Source organism: Aquila chrysaetos, chromosome 1, assembly GCF_900496995.4.
Source record: "Aquila chrysaetos chrysaetos chromosome 1, bAquChr1.4, whole genome shotgun sequence".
In the NCBI taxonomy this organism is placed as follows: Eukaryota; Metazoa; Chordata; class Aves; order Accipitriformes; family Accipitridae; genus Aquila; species Aquila chrysaetos.
Window position 1 is genome coordinate 13234473 of NC_044004.1, and position 13164 is coordinate 13247636.

General features: G+C 38.4%; 1 protein-coding gene across 11 annotated transcripts in view; it reads left to right on the forward strand.

Annotated features, from left to right (window-relative positions):
- The window catches only part of PPP2R2C (protein phosphatase 2 regulatory subunit Bgamma), a 204105-nt gene that overhangs the window by 112558 nt on the left and 78383 nt on the right, over positions 1 to 13164 (forward strand). The window lies entirely within an intron of this gene.

Consider the following 13164-nt stretch of genomic DNA (forward strand, 5'->3'; position numbering starts at 1 on the left):
AAGTGATAGTTAATAATTAGGTTTCTTTATATCTGCTTTGGTATCTCAGCTAGCTGTTGAAATGAGCAAGCAATCTCAGTGCCAACTGGCCTGCTTTCTGAGGTCAGAACTTCTCTTTGCTTTTGTTTTAGACGGGAAAATCTTCTGTCTCCTACCTATGTCTTTTCTGAACTATAGGGGAGATAGCTTTAATTATGCAGAATGTTACCAGTTGCAAGATGTTTTTGGGGTGGTGGTGTTGGTTCACCTCTTAAAAGACTTTGATATCCAATAGAATACATTGCTCTGCTTGGATCGTCCATGACATCTACAAATTAAGACTGATTAAGCATTTTTTTAAAATTGTCTTATTTGAGCATGACATTGGTTGAATATTAATCCAATTGCACAGAGGCTATTAAAATTTTCATTTTTACATGGATTAGATACTGAGTTGGAAGACTTCAGAGCTGTCTTTTCATTTGGCCAAAGATGGGAGGGAATGCTTCTTGCATGCGTCTTCTCAGTTCCTTCATGCTACATGTTGTGCTGTGGCTGTTGGCTGCCGCTGTTGGCTGCCTCCACCTTGAAATGTTGAGCTTTATCCTTATTTTGGTGGTGTGCCCAGATACAAAACCTTCCAGCGGCTTCTTCCTAGTGCACAAAGTACTTGGGAGAGCATCTGGGGTCTGGAGTGGATGGGTGCAAGCTCAGATTGGCTGGCACATTTGGCCCCTTGTGAATGTCCAGGTCTTGCTAAGAGAGACCCTATACAAACCATAGTCTAAGTCATCAGCTGACTGCAATAAAGAAGTCTTAAGGTCACGCACAATTTGTGAGTTGCATATGGCGTTGAAGTTGCTACATAACATCTGTTTTCTGTTGACCGGCAAAAGAAAATTAGTTTTAAAGAATGAATGCCACTGGTGTTCAGCCTTGTAGAGTTGGTCTACAGATGGTTGTCCTTCTGAATATAATTCTTTTAAAATATATGAACTTGCTAAGAGGTTAATGAAAGGTTCCCATAATTCTCCCGTTTAATTAGTACAATACAGCAACTAATTGAAGAATATGTCTGTCTTTTCAATTGACAGCAACAGGTCACTCCTTTGGCACACAGATAATTGGTAATTTTCTGTACGTATCATTAGTGGAACAGGAAGATGAGTACATTTTTGTTTGCTGGGTAGTGATACTGTCTATGATGACATTCAGCTGGCCTGTAGTGGTCTGTGCTAAATGCTTCCCTTCCTTGCCCACTGCCAGTGTTTTGTGATAAGTCTTTATATCTGTTGTATATCTGTTCAGCATTTGGCAGGTGAAAGCAACTGGGTAAGGTAAATGAATTTTCTTTGTTCTAGGAAATTCTGATGTTATTTAATGGTGGTTTTAGGTTATAAAGTATCATGCTCCTGTCTTTATTTACAATCTTCAGGAAAATTCTAACTGCCAACAAATTAATTTCTGAACAGAAAAGGCCTTGAGAGAGGTTCCTTCTACAAGAGAAACAATGAACACTACATTGGAAATATATGGGAGCTGGCAAAGAAAATTATAGCTAACCATATGCTTTGGCGTAAGGCTCTGCAGCTTAATGCCTGCTGTGGAAGTGCTGGATGTGGACAGGCTATCCTCCAGCCCCTGATAAAGGAGAGAAGAGAGCATGTCTCAGGCTCTCCTTAAGCACACATTGCAGCAAGACTAGGACTGTTGTGGCATGACAGATTTCTCTTAGTATAGATAGTACTATAACAGTAGTAAAATGCTTAAGATAGTTTGGAAATCCAGCTAATAAATGAAAGGGATATAATAGTCACCACTTACAGAATTTAGAAATATTTGAGACCCAGGGACATTTTTAATGTTAAATGAAAACCATGTTTAATGAGGTCAAGTACCCAAAAGTCAGGAAAAGTTGGAAATTTTCTCATGTTGTTTTTGTCAGCTGCTTTTTTAATTCACTTGTATAATCACAAGCTAATTTTACTTCAGCTTAGTAGCCACTCAATGAATTAATTAAATGTATAGAAAGGTATCTTGAAAAATAATCATGGTAAATTAGTTTCTTCTATCATCATTTTTGAGAGTTTGACCCCAAAGTTTTCCCTTTATTTGAAAGGTCTTCATACATAACTAAAGGTTTTTAATAAAACTCAAGATGCTCCAGCTAGATACTAGCTTGAGTTAGAGCATGATGATACACAGATAATCTTCTTGGCTCCAACTCTTCAGCACAAAGGGCTGAGGATGAATGTCATTGGAAGCAAGCAGAAGAGGATGCAGATTTGAAGTGTATCTCTTAAGTTGGTTTTGGAGAGGACTGGTTGTGCTAATATAATAAGCATATACTAAAACAGTGCGACCTTACAATGTAAGAATAGAAAAGTTAATTTGGATTTTCAACTATTAGAAGGGATTCTGTGGAGATAAAGCAGTTATTAATGTAGTCATGGATTTAATATAGCAGGTAAATCCGATCCATTTAGAAAGAGCAGTCCATATAGTCAGAGGTCTCTCTGCAACCAATTGGCCTAATGCATTTGCTGCACTGATGAAATGGTGCAGAGTGGGAAACATGGTGGGAGATAAGGCAGAAAAACAGGAATAAGCAGATCTTTACATCTCATTGAAATTCATGGAAAGAGCATGAATTTGGCACAACGGAGGGTTTCCAATGAGGCTTCAGTTCCTCACACCAATGGGCAGGGAACAGGACTGTTATTGCTCTGCCCTGTTCTATATAATGAGTGAATATGATACTGTTGCATGGTTTTTGCTTTTGCAGTGGTTCATTTCTTCTCACTGCATTCCCATCTAAAACCACAACAAACATGGTTAGCAGCTAAAGTGATGGTTCTTCAGCAGCAGCATACTGATACGAACTTCTATGTATGCTCAGCACTGTAACATCATTGAACACTTGCTCGCTGTGCTGCTATTTAATGCTGCTCTAGCCACTTCTGACAAGTTGATGTACTGGCACATCAGGATCCTGTATTGGTACATCATAGGGAGACAGGATGATTGGTAACCATGTTCCCTTGCAGGGCAGTGGTTATAAATAAACTTCAGGAGGAGATCACTTCTTGGCCTTCTCTTCTTGCTCTTTCAAAAGATATTTTAACTTTTCGGTACTGAGATAGTGCTAAGTCGAGCGGTCTCATACTGCGTAATCAAAGGTTCCAAAAACCTGATGTGCTGTCATGTGTCTTTGATTATGCAGTGCTATGGTTTTTGCCATTAAAATGTACACGTTTAATAACTAACGAACTTAAATTTCTGGCAACTTACACACTTATGCACTGTTCCTTTGTTATAAAAGTTAAAAGTGAAATACTTGGAATTTCCTTGGGAAAATAGATAATTCTGACCTTTGAAGAAAACATAGAAGAGCTTCTATCCAATATAGTATTAGTTATTTCATTTTAGTATTTTCTTCTTTTCTGTTTGGGTTTTACTTCTTCACCTATTTGCGTAATGAAGCCATTAGCGAGTTTACACTGGGGCAGCAATTAATAAAGATTAGTTTAAATATTAGCTTAAAAAAAAGTTATCTGCCACTTAGTTGATGGGAGAAGTCATGATTAAAGCATTACTATAATAACTAGGTAGCACATTTGCTCCTCAAAGTTTTAAATACTGTGTGAGCAAAAATTTAAAAAGTGACAATCACTTTCAATAGCTGATGTTGTACCCTTAATATATTCAGAAATCTAAACAGCTAAGCTGATTTCTGTCTTCAGAAGTCATGTAGAGTCTTTGCATGTTCTTGTGCAGCATGTAGTCTGCACGTATTCTAGCTCAGACTAAAATCTGAAAAAGTAAGCAGCTGATGCTATTTTATTTAGTAGTTATTTTTAAGCCCTCTTATAACTACACTTTGCAACTTTTTGCTATCTGCTTTTTGCCACTATAATTTAGATAGCTAGCATTAATAATCTTAGTAGTTAATATATTGTTGCTTGATTGCTCTGCAATGGGGATATATTTCTTTTCGGATTAATACAATGACTCAGACTAAAGCACATGGTCAATAAACATGTAATACAGTAAATATAATGGAATGAACAAACAGCAAAAGTGGAAACAACAACAAAAAAACCAGAAGCCCTCCTCCAACCTAAAAATGAGCAAACCTCATATTGACTTCTCTCCATTTGCTAAATAAAATCAATGCACATGCACACAAAGTAGTGTATCCTTTTACAGTCTAAAAAAGGTCTGATGCTGGAAATGGATGTTCAGCTGTCACTGAGCAGTACTTCCTAATGCTAGCAGAATATTCTGCTAAAGGGGAAAAAACTACAAACCCTAAAGGGTTATTGCAGGAGATCTGCATTCTTTCTGTTAAATTTAATTAGGGATTTAGAATGTGTTTATCCAGGTTTTACCCATTAAACTTTATGACTGATAAATTTGAAAACAAGCATTCTGTGTACAAGATAAATACTTTTGATACCAGATTACTTAATGGAAAGGCAGTTATGTTTAAGTCATTAGGATGTGTATGTATGTATTCTTCCCTGTTGTTTCCTAGCATTTTCACTGAACCTACCACATAAATAAATGACTTTGTAAGCTCACAATATCTAGTTACCGTTTATGTTTAACGTGTGTTTTAAATAATTTTCATGCTGCTTCCGCTGTGGTAAAAGTAAAATTAGGATGTTGTCATGCTACTCAGTAAAAACTAGGGGCCCTAGGGGCACTGGATTACAAATTGGTGGAGTTAAGTCACGTTGTTTCCTATAGCAATTAATTACAATTTAAGCATAAAACCTGTTAACAAAAACTTGCCTTTTAATTAAAAAGTAACAGAAGGCCCAGGTTAAATAGTGGGTCATTGTTTGCTAAGTCTTTGAGCCATAGGATAGTCTATGGTGTTAGTGGGTTTTGTTTGGTCTTTTTTGTTGTTTGTTTGTTTTTGTTCACAAGGGCCCTTATTTTTCTATTAGAGTTAGCACAGTCCCATGACAATAGTAGCTCCTGTGGAGTACCAGCTGGGGCTCCTTGCAGCATCCCCTACCGGTTTATTTATGATACAGCTTTGGCACCAGTATTGGCTGAAACCACACTATTCTTAGGACACTCTCATTGAAGTCAAGCTGTTAAAACACCTGGTGTCAGCGTGTGGAAGAAGAGAAAAAGAAAACAAAAATTATGGGTGTGGAGAAATTAGGCGGCTATCATTGCACTGAGCATTGTGTCTGCTTGCTGCTTTGTTTCTGCCGCAGTTGCAGCAGAAGGGAAGCTCAATGTGGTTATTGATGTCTCTCGAGTACTACATATCCTTATCTGTCTTTCTTATCTGTTGTTTAATTCTTAATCATTTGTAATAAAATATTCAGCTATCTAGTCCATGGAATAATACTTGTTTCCCTACAACAAAAAACTAAACCAACCCCAAACCTCCTCATATGCAGATACTACAGTTGCATTGCTCACTGAAATTTTTAGCAGATTGTTCCATTTGTTTCCTGTTGATATGACCAATAATATATTGGATTTTAATCCAGCTTATAGAAAACTATTTGATAAACAAATGTGTTATCTAGGAAAATGAGCATCATTTTTAATAGCTTGGGAAACTGCTATGTTGTGAAACGCTTTTATCAAAAATATAATAGGCACAGACCTCTTATGGAAACAGATATAAGGCAGGGAAAGAAAACACTGCTGTGGAGACTTAGTTTGATTAAAATGTTTTGGTAAAGAATCCTTAATTATTTTAAAGAAAGCCACAGTGGGGTCTTTTCTCCTGTGCTGATAAGAAACTGGGAAGTTTTCATATTGCATTCAAATGTGTGATGTGAAATGAATTCGTTATTAGCTATATCTCCTTGGGCCATATGCACTATAAATAGCTTTTCCAAGTCTATTGCTTTATTCTGCTCTGCGCTGTGTTGTCAAATTGCAGACCAGAGTAAAAATGTCTCCAATCAGTTGCACTCTGAAGCAATGCATATGATACAGATTTGGCTTTTTTCGTTTATTTTTATAGTACACAAGCAAATGGAGGACTCCTTGGTTCACCAACCCCTAATTTTTCAGAGTCCCAGGAAAAACAGAACACCTGTTGTTTCTATCACCTGTGATTGTTGTCAACAACAGCAAGACGGGTGAATCTAGGTTTAATTATTGAATAAGATCTATAATACTACCAGTAATGGTGGAAAAAAGCTTTTTAGTTGGGGCTGTGAAAAGCCCTTACTGTGAAGCCAGGTATTATCTGTATTGGCTTTATGTTTTGTCATAATAGCAAATGCAAGTGAACTAGGGCCATAAATTAGTTTACAGTTTAGGTTTGAAAAGGGGTCTGATTATAAACCCAGAAGACCATGGTGTTTTCTGTGGTATGTGAACTCTGGCATGTTGTTCATCTAGAGTTTTGTTTTGTAAGAAATAAGAGAGGCGGCTGTCCTTGCTGTTAACACTTACCCTGTGTTTACACTAACACTAATGAACCCAATGTGCTGCCCAGGGTAGCTTCAGAGAGATTTCCTTTATTTGCAGTTACCAGAATCTGAGAGTATTAAAATTGCCATGAGCTTAATTCTCTACCTGTTCAGTTCAAAATTCTTACAAATCCAGGATTATACCCTATTGTCGTGGTTTAACCCCAGCCAGCAACTAAGCACCACACAGCTGCTCACTCACTCCTCCCCCCCCAGTGGGATGGGGGAGAGAATCAGGAAAAAAGCTAGAACTCATGGGTTGAGATAAGAACAGTTTAATAGAACAGAAAGAAAGAAACTAATAATGATAATAATAACAATAATTAAATGCCAATAATAACAATAAAAGGCTTGGAATATACAAAACAAGTGATGCACAACACAATTGCTCACCACTCGCCAACGGATGCCCAGTTAGTTCCTGAGCAGCGAACTGCCCCTCCCCAGCCAGCTTCCCCCAGTTTATATACTGGGCATGATGTCACGTCATTCCATTCATGGTATGGAATATCCCTTTAGCCAGTTTGGGTCAGATGTCCTGGCTGTGTCCCCTCCCAACTTCTTGTGCCCCTCCAGCCTTCTTGCTGGCTGGGCATGAGAAGCTGAGAAATCCAATGCCTTGGTATAAACACTACTTAGCAACAACTGAAAACATCAGTGTGTTATCAACATTCTTCTCATACTGAATCCAAGACATAACATTATGCCAGCTACTAGAAAGAAAATTAACTCTATCCCAGCTGAAACCAGGACACCTATGTATTACTCTTTCACCGTTCCAGACAAGACATGAACTTCAGACTCCCGAGAAAATGATCACCCTAAGGAATCTACATGTTCATGTTGATGTTTATAAAAGCTATAGCTACTTTCTCAATACAGTTTGAACAAGAATGCTTATCACCACATTTTGACCATTTCCTTGATTTTTTTAGGTCTTCCAGGACTTTTTATAGTTGTGATAGATAGTGTATGGACCACAGCAGTGAGGGATATTGTGGCAAACTCTGCCACACAGCCAGGTCCCTGCCATGGCAGCCTGGCTGCTCATACTGCCCTTCAAGACTTGTGAACATCTGGTGAAGAGTCTCAGTGTGTAAGGTGGTAGCAGCAGCCTTGCCTTTTTAGTTGGGTAGCAGCAACCTTCACGCAATGTGAAGTACCACGAGGGGAGTTCACGAGTCAATTGTGCAAGGAGGATGGGAGAGCGCAAGGAGACATCCCCGAAAGATCAGCTTCTGCCCTGTGGCTTCCAGGATTGCAAGGTGCTGGATAATATATCACTTTTCAGTCCTCTTCGGTGCAGACATGGTTAACAGGTCTATACTAGTTGTCTAAATCTTGGAGAATGGGAATGCCTGTTCTCAAGTACCACATGGCCTGCAGAGGTTTCTAAAAAAATATTGGTGCTGCTTATGTTTTGAAACACAAGACCCCCGAGTGCTTAAGTATGCAAGTCAGAAGTGCCTTTAAGCCAAGTCACCCAATTCTGACTTAATTCTTAAACTCTGACTGAAACTGTGGAGGGTCCTGAGCTCTAGATGTGTTCAGATTCTTAGCGAATTCCCTGAGCTTGTGCTGAGCTCTGTGTGGAGCTGCCTTTTGAGTGTCCACCTCGTTGGGTAATGCTGTAGAAGAGGGGGAGAAAATGGCAGGAGGAGGGGGGACCCTTTTCTGTGCACTACCTGTGTTGAGGCAACTTGGGAACTGAGAGAATTTGGTTTCAGACATAGCCCGGGGGAGCTTGAAGGTACTGGTTCCAATTTCACTTTCTACCAGGTGAGAGTCAAAGCTGGATTGGGACCTTTGGTGTCCCTGCTGTTAACTGAGCCACCACCCTGGGTAGTGATGGACAATCTGCCGGTAAGATCTGCGATACCACCACAGCAGGCTCTAAGCATATCCCATACCAAATGCTCCCCCAACTGTTCAACACCGATTGCACTTTTGTCAGTTGTCCTGCTCTGTGTCCATCGTCTCACTGGAGAGTGGCACTTTGTGGCATCACAATATTTCTTTCTCTATCAGTATCTTGAGGTTCAAGTTACTATCCAGGCAGCCAGGACACAAGAGCTGAGAGTCAGGGAAAGAATAACAAAGGTGAAGACTGGCCGTTGAGTAATTAGCAGCAGTGTGGGGAGGTAAGCAAGTGTGTTCACCTACTCCTCTCATTACATTAATGAGCAACACACTTGTTCATTTGGTTGCATCAATAAAATGGCATAAGACAAAATGCTATATTGCTTTACACTGGCTGCAAATTTTCTACTGGAGTGAAATACATTAAGTACAGGTTTAAAGTATATTAAATATTTTCATGTATTATGGTGTATTTTAACTTGCTTGAGTGATCTTGCATGCTGCCTTGGAGGGATATATCATAAATACAATTATTATTATCCTTTATGCCAAAATGACATTGACATTGGTTGAGATTCTCATGCGAAGTGAATAGCATAGCTCCAGTGAAGGAAAAGGACAGATTTGGTACCTTCTGTTTAAGTTGTCAAGGTTGGCTGAATTCTCAGTTAATTTAAAATCCTGCTTTATGGCCTCTATTACACAGGTTTCTGCCCCCTCCTTGAAATCTCTCTTCTGGAGTGACAGAATGTAACCATAAATGTTGTTGCTTTTTGTTGATTTTTTTCTGCTTTATTGTATGTGGGTTTGGTTTTGTTCTTTTTAAAGTAAAAATCCGTGTTGCTTCATAGGCTTATAGGGAGGTCTGTTCTAATTCTTTTTGCTTGTAATGTAAATCTTTAGCACTGGATGAAAAAACAGATGATTCAATTTTAAAATGCAAACAGAGTCCTCATTTTCTGTGGCTGGCAAACTTTCCCTTTTATCCCTCAGCCAACTTCTATCCAGTCCACTGGTTCTCCTCCTCTGTGTCATGCTTGCTAACTTTTGCAGATTAATTTTTTATGAGAGATACTATTAAAATGACTTTGGAGATTCACATAAATTATCTCTGCAGCTTTCACTTGCTCTTTGTTGTTGTGAAGAATTTACTAACATTTCTCCAGAGCAGCCTGTTTTCTCTAAATCAGCACCGAGTGTTTTTCTAACTTGTGCATTAAGTAATTTCAACTTGATTTTTTAATGCAGTGAAATATTAAGTATGTTATGTAAACTTAAGTTGTGGGGGAAGGGAAGCAGAGAAAGTGTGTCAATTTTGCTTTGTTGTTTACACAGCTACTAAATCTTCGTGAAGTCAATTCAGCTGAGCCCTGCCTGCCAAGAGCAGCCATGGTAGCTCCTGTGCCATTGAGGTGCCTTTCTGAGATGCAGTTCTTCTTTGTTCCCTCAAAGTACTGGGGCAGCAGTTTCTGCTGCACTTCATTATCAGAAAACTGTGAAATGAGGCTTTGCTGTTTCCCTGCCTCTCCAGTTTGCTCCCACCAGAAGAAGAGAGTAGACAGAGTCTCCCTTTGCACTTCTAGATGTCTGTCCTTGAGTGCTAGAGTCTGAGCAGGAATTTATACAGAAGGAAATTATGAAATACATGGTTGTGTTTTGTGCATGTTTCACTCTTTGAAGTCAGCAGGAAGCACCATATATTTGCAGTGCCCGTGTTTTGCAGTAAATGACTAGAGCAGAGAATTCATGTAATCCAGGCTCTAAAGCTGATCAAAACTGCAGGACTGGAAAGTGCAGCCCCTGCGGTACTGGAAAACATGAAGATGCAGGCTAATGGGAGGCCTGCAGGGTGTGTGTAAACAGCCTGCTCAGTCCTAAACTCGTAAAAGATTAACTGCTTTGGTCTCGGAGATGATGATTTTTATATTTGAGAAAATGAGTGTCCTTTCTATTTTAAGAGTTGGTGAAAATGACACAGTTTTACGTATTTATATATTTGTATTGTGCAAAGCTGTGGCTACAAACCTAAGATGTGAGTTAGCCATCTACTTTGTTCTGTAAAACAGACATATTTTAGTATCTAAAAGTCTTCTATAAGGTAGAGCCTCCTAGATTATTTTAATGTTTAGTTCTCTTCTAGTAAAATCTTAAACAGTTTTTATTGTTGTGAATGAATTGATTCTGCTGTGTTGCAATTTCATTTTAAGGGACCAGGTCTTAGGTTTGGGAGAGCTGATTTAGGGCCAGATTCTCCATGTGAGTTTTTATCATCTAAGAACCTTATAATTTGATTGCACTTCACTTTTGAGCTGCCAAACTGAACATAAACTGAACCTCTGTTACTTTCTAATGTAGCTCAAAAGCTTTTTAGTTTATGTAAGGGTTTTCCAACATTTATGATTGGTAGGTAGAGCATGTATAGGTATGAAGGTTAATTAAATCAAGAGGTGAAGTTTGTAGAACAGGGAATGCTTCATTAAGCCCTGTGTGAAGTAACATGTACAATCTGTTCACAATACCCTAAGTGCCATTCACTGAGACAGTGTAATTACAGCTTACACACAGTTTCATTAGTTTGTGTTTCTTCTACTGTGGTTGACATGTATGTTGTCTTCACTGAAACCCTGGAATAGAGGAGGGACTGCTCGCTGGTGGGCATCTGAGCATACCGACATTCCGCAAATCATTTTTCCTTTGGGTTCTAAAATGTCTTATCCCAGATGTAATTAAGCTTGTAATTCATCAACTGACACATTTTTTTTTTCTCAAATTCCAGATCTATCTGAAGACTTGTGAAATGGCTCTTTTTGTACACTTTTTTTTGCTTTAAACAGATGGGGAACAATAATTATCTTTCCTCACTGCTAGTAGTTCATTTTTTGTTTAGCTTGTTTTTTATTTAAAGTTCATTGATTTTTATTTCAGGGCAGGATATTTTGACAACCTAAAGATGCAGTCTTTAACACACATCTCTCTTTAATGTGCATGGTGTTTAGGCTGTGAAGATATGAGGGTTTAAGTGAAAATTTAACTGTGTAGATTCCCAACAGTTTCTTTTCGTAACAACTTCTGCTTCTAAGAACTGTGAATGCATTTAGACTGAAGTGTTATCACCAGTCCAGGCAAATTTGCTTCTCTTTTGGTATGCATTTAGTTGATTCCCAGAGAAGGACTGCTAAAGCTCCAGTTATGGTCTCTGCAAGTCAGACTAGATGCATACATAAAAATCCTGGAAAGCCATGTGAACATACTTAATATTACCTTCGTGATAAGTCCCACGGGCCTATTCAGGTGAGAGAAATTAAAGATGAGGAAGCACTTGAAAGCACAGGTCTGTAGACAGAAAAGCAATATTAATGAGGGTAATAAAGACACTAGTGAGGAGGAATGAATTATGAGCTTTATTGCAAATCTTATCTGTATATTATTTCTTTATATTAAAAAACCCCTGCATAAACGTTCTGGTGCGAAGTTGCTAGACTGATGTAAGAAGACAATACAGCTGGGATGTAACAGAGGTAGCAGTAAAACCAACCTTCCGTTGTCCTCTTGTTGTCCTATTAATATCTTTAAATATCTTTAAAAGGTTTATGTTAGAACTACTACATTAAGAGAATACATGTTACATCTATACCATGTGGTATCCCGGCTCTGCCAAACAATGGCAGGTGCCAGAGTGGTAGTGATCTGCTGTCAGTCCTCTGGCTGTAGTCTGAAAACACTGAAAAGCTTAGTGCCTGCTCCAGAACTGTTTTACCCTTTGTTACCTATTGTATTTTTTTGGTATCTAATAAAGTAATATTAAAATATTTCACAGAAACTGCCTGCCTAAATTTTCTCATGCCAGGAATTAGAATGTTTTGTTTTGAGATGATGTTCAAAGTTAGTATCGGTGTTCTTTAGGTTTTCAATAGATTGTGTGTATCTCCTGATTTTAGTGTGTTCTAGTATTATATAATAGATTTCATGTAAGACCATTCCACAGGAAAAGTTAGCAATAAAACATGTACGAAATTATGTATGGGCTTAGGTTAGATCTTACCAGTATATGAATTATTGCAGAGACCTAGGCTGATGTAACTTCAGAAACTATTGTCTGCCAAAACCATTCTAAATCATCTAACGGTTTCAGAAGTAGCATGTTTTGGGGCAGAACTTCCAACTTTTGCACACATAATGAAGAATTATAGGCAAGCAGATGAGGGAATAAGGGAACTAAAATGTCATGCATTTGCAACATGTAAGTCCAGAAATTGATCTGAGTGCTGCTGCAAATCACAGACTGCGTGGCAGGCAGACTGTGAGGAGGAAAAACTAGCGTGACAGCTCTGGTTTTAGGTGGGGTGTTTTGTCAGTTTATGAATTGGGAGACTGTTGTCTATTAGCTTTAGGATAATGCATAGGAGCTTTTAAAAGATACATTTTTTTTTTTTAATATTTGGTCTTTAAAGTGAAGGACTACATTGAATTGAGGCTGTCTTTTATTTAGGTCAGAACACCATAAGTCATGACTAAGAGCAGTTAGTTTTGTCTTCTCAAAATAAAAGGCCTTGTGTTATTTATTCACTTCAGTGCCACAAGAATGTATGATGCCTTATAGGTGATTAAAATGAACATGCCACCAGAATCTTATAACTTAGACAGTGCACAGCAAGAGGTGACAAAAAAAAAAGGCAGATAAGTACAGGAAGCATGAGAGTTACAGTGGCAAAAGCTCATGAAAATGCTTTCATATACCAATAAAAGCTTTCACTTACACCTCACTTATGTTTCCTCACTGCATGTTGCCTGCATGTCTTGCTGGTTATTTGATTTTTGGTTTTGTTAATGTATTCTACTTGTAGACTTTGGTCCTGATATTGTTTCCCTT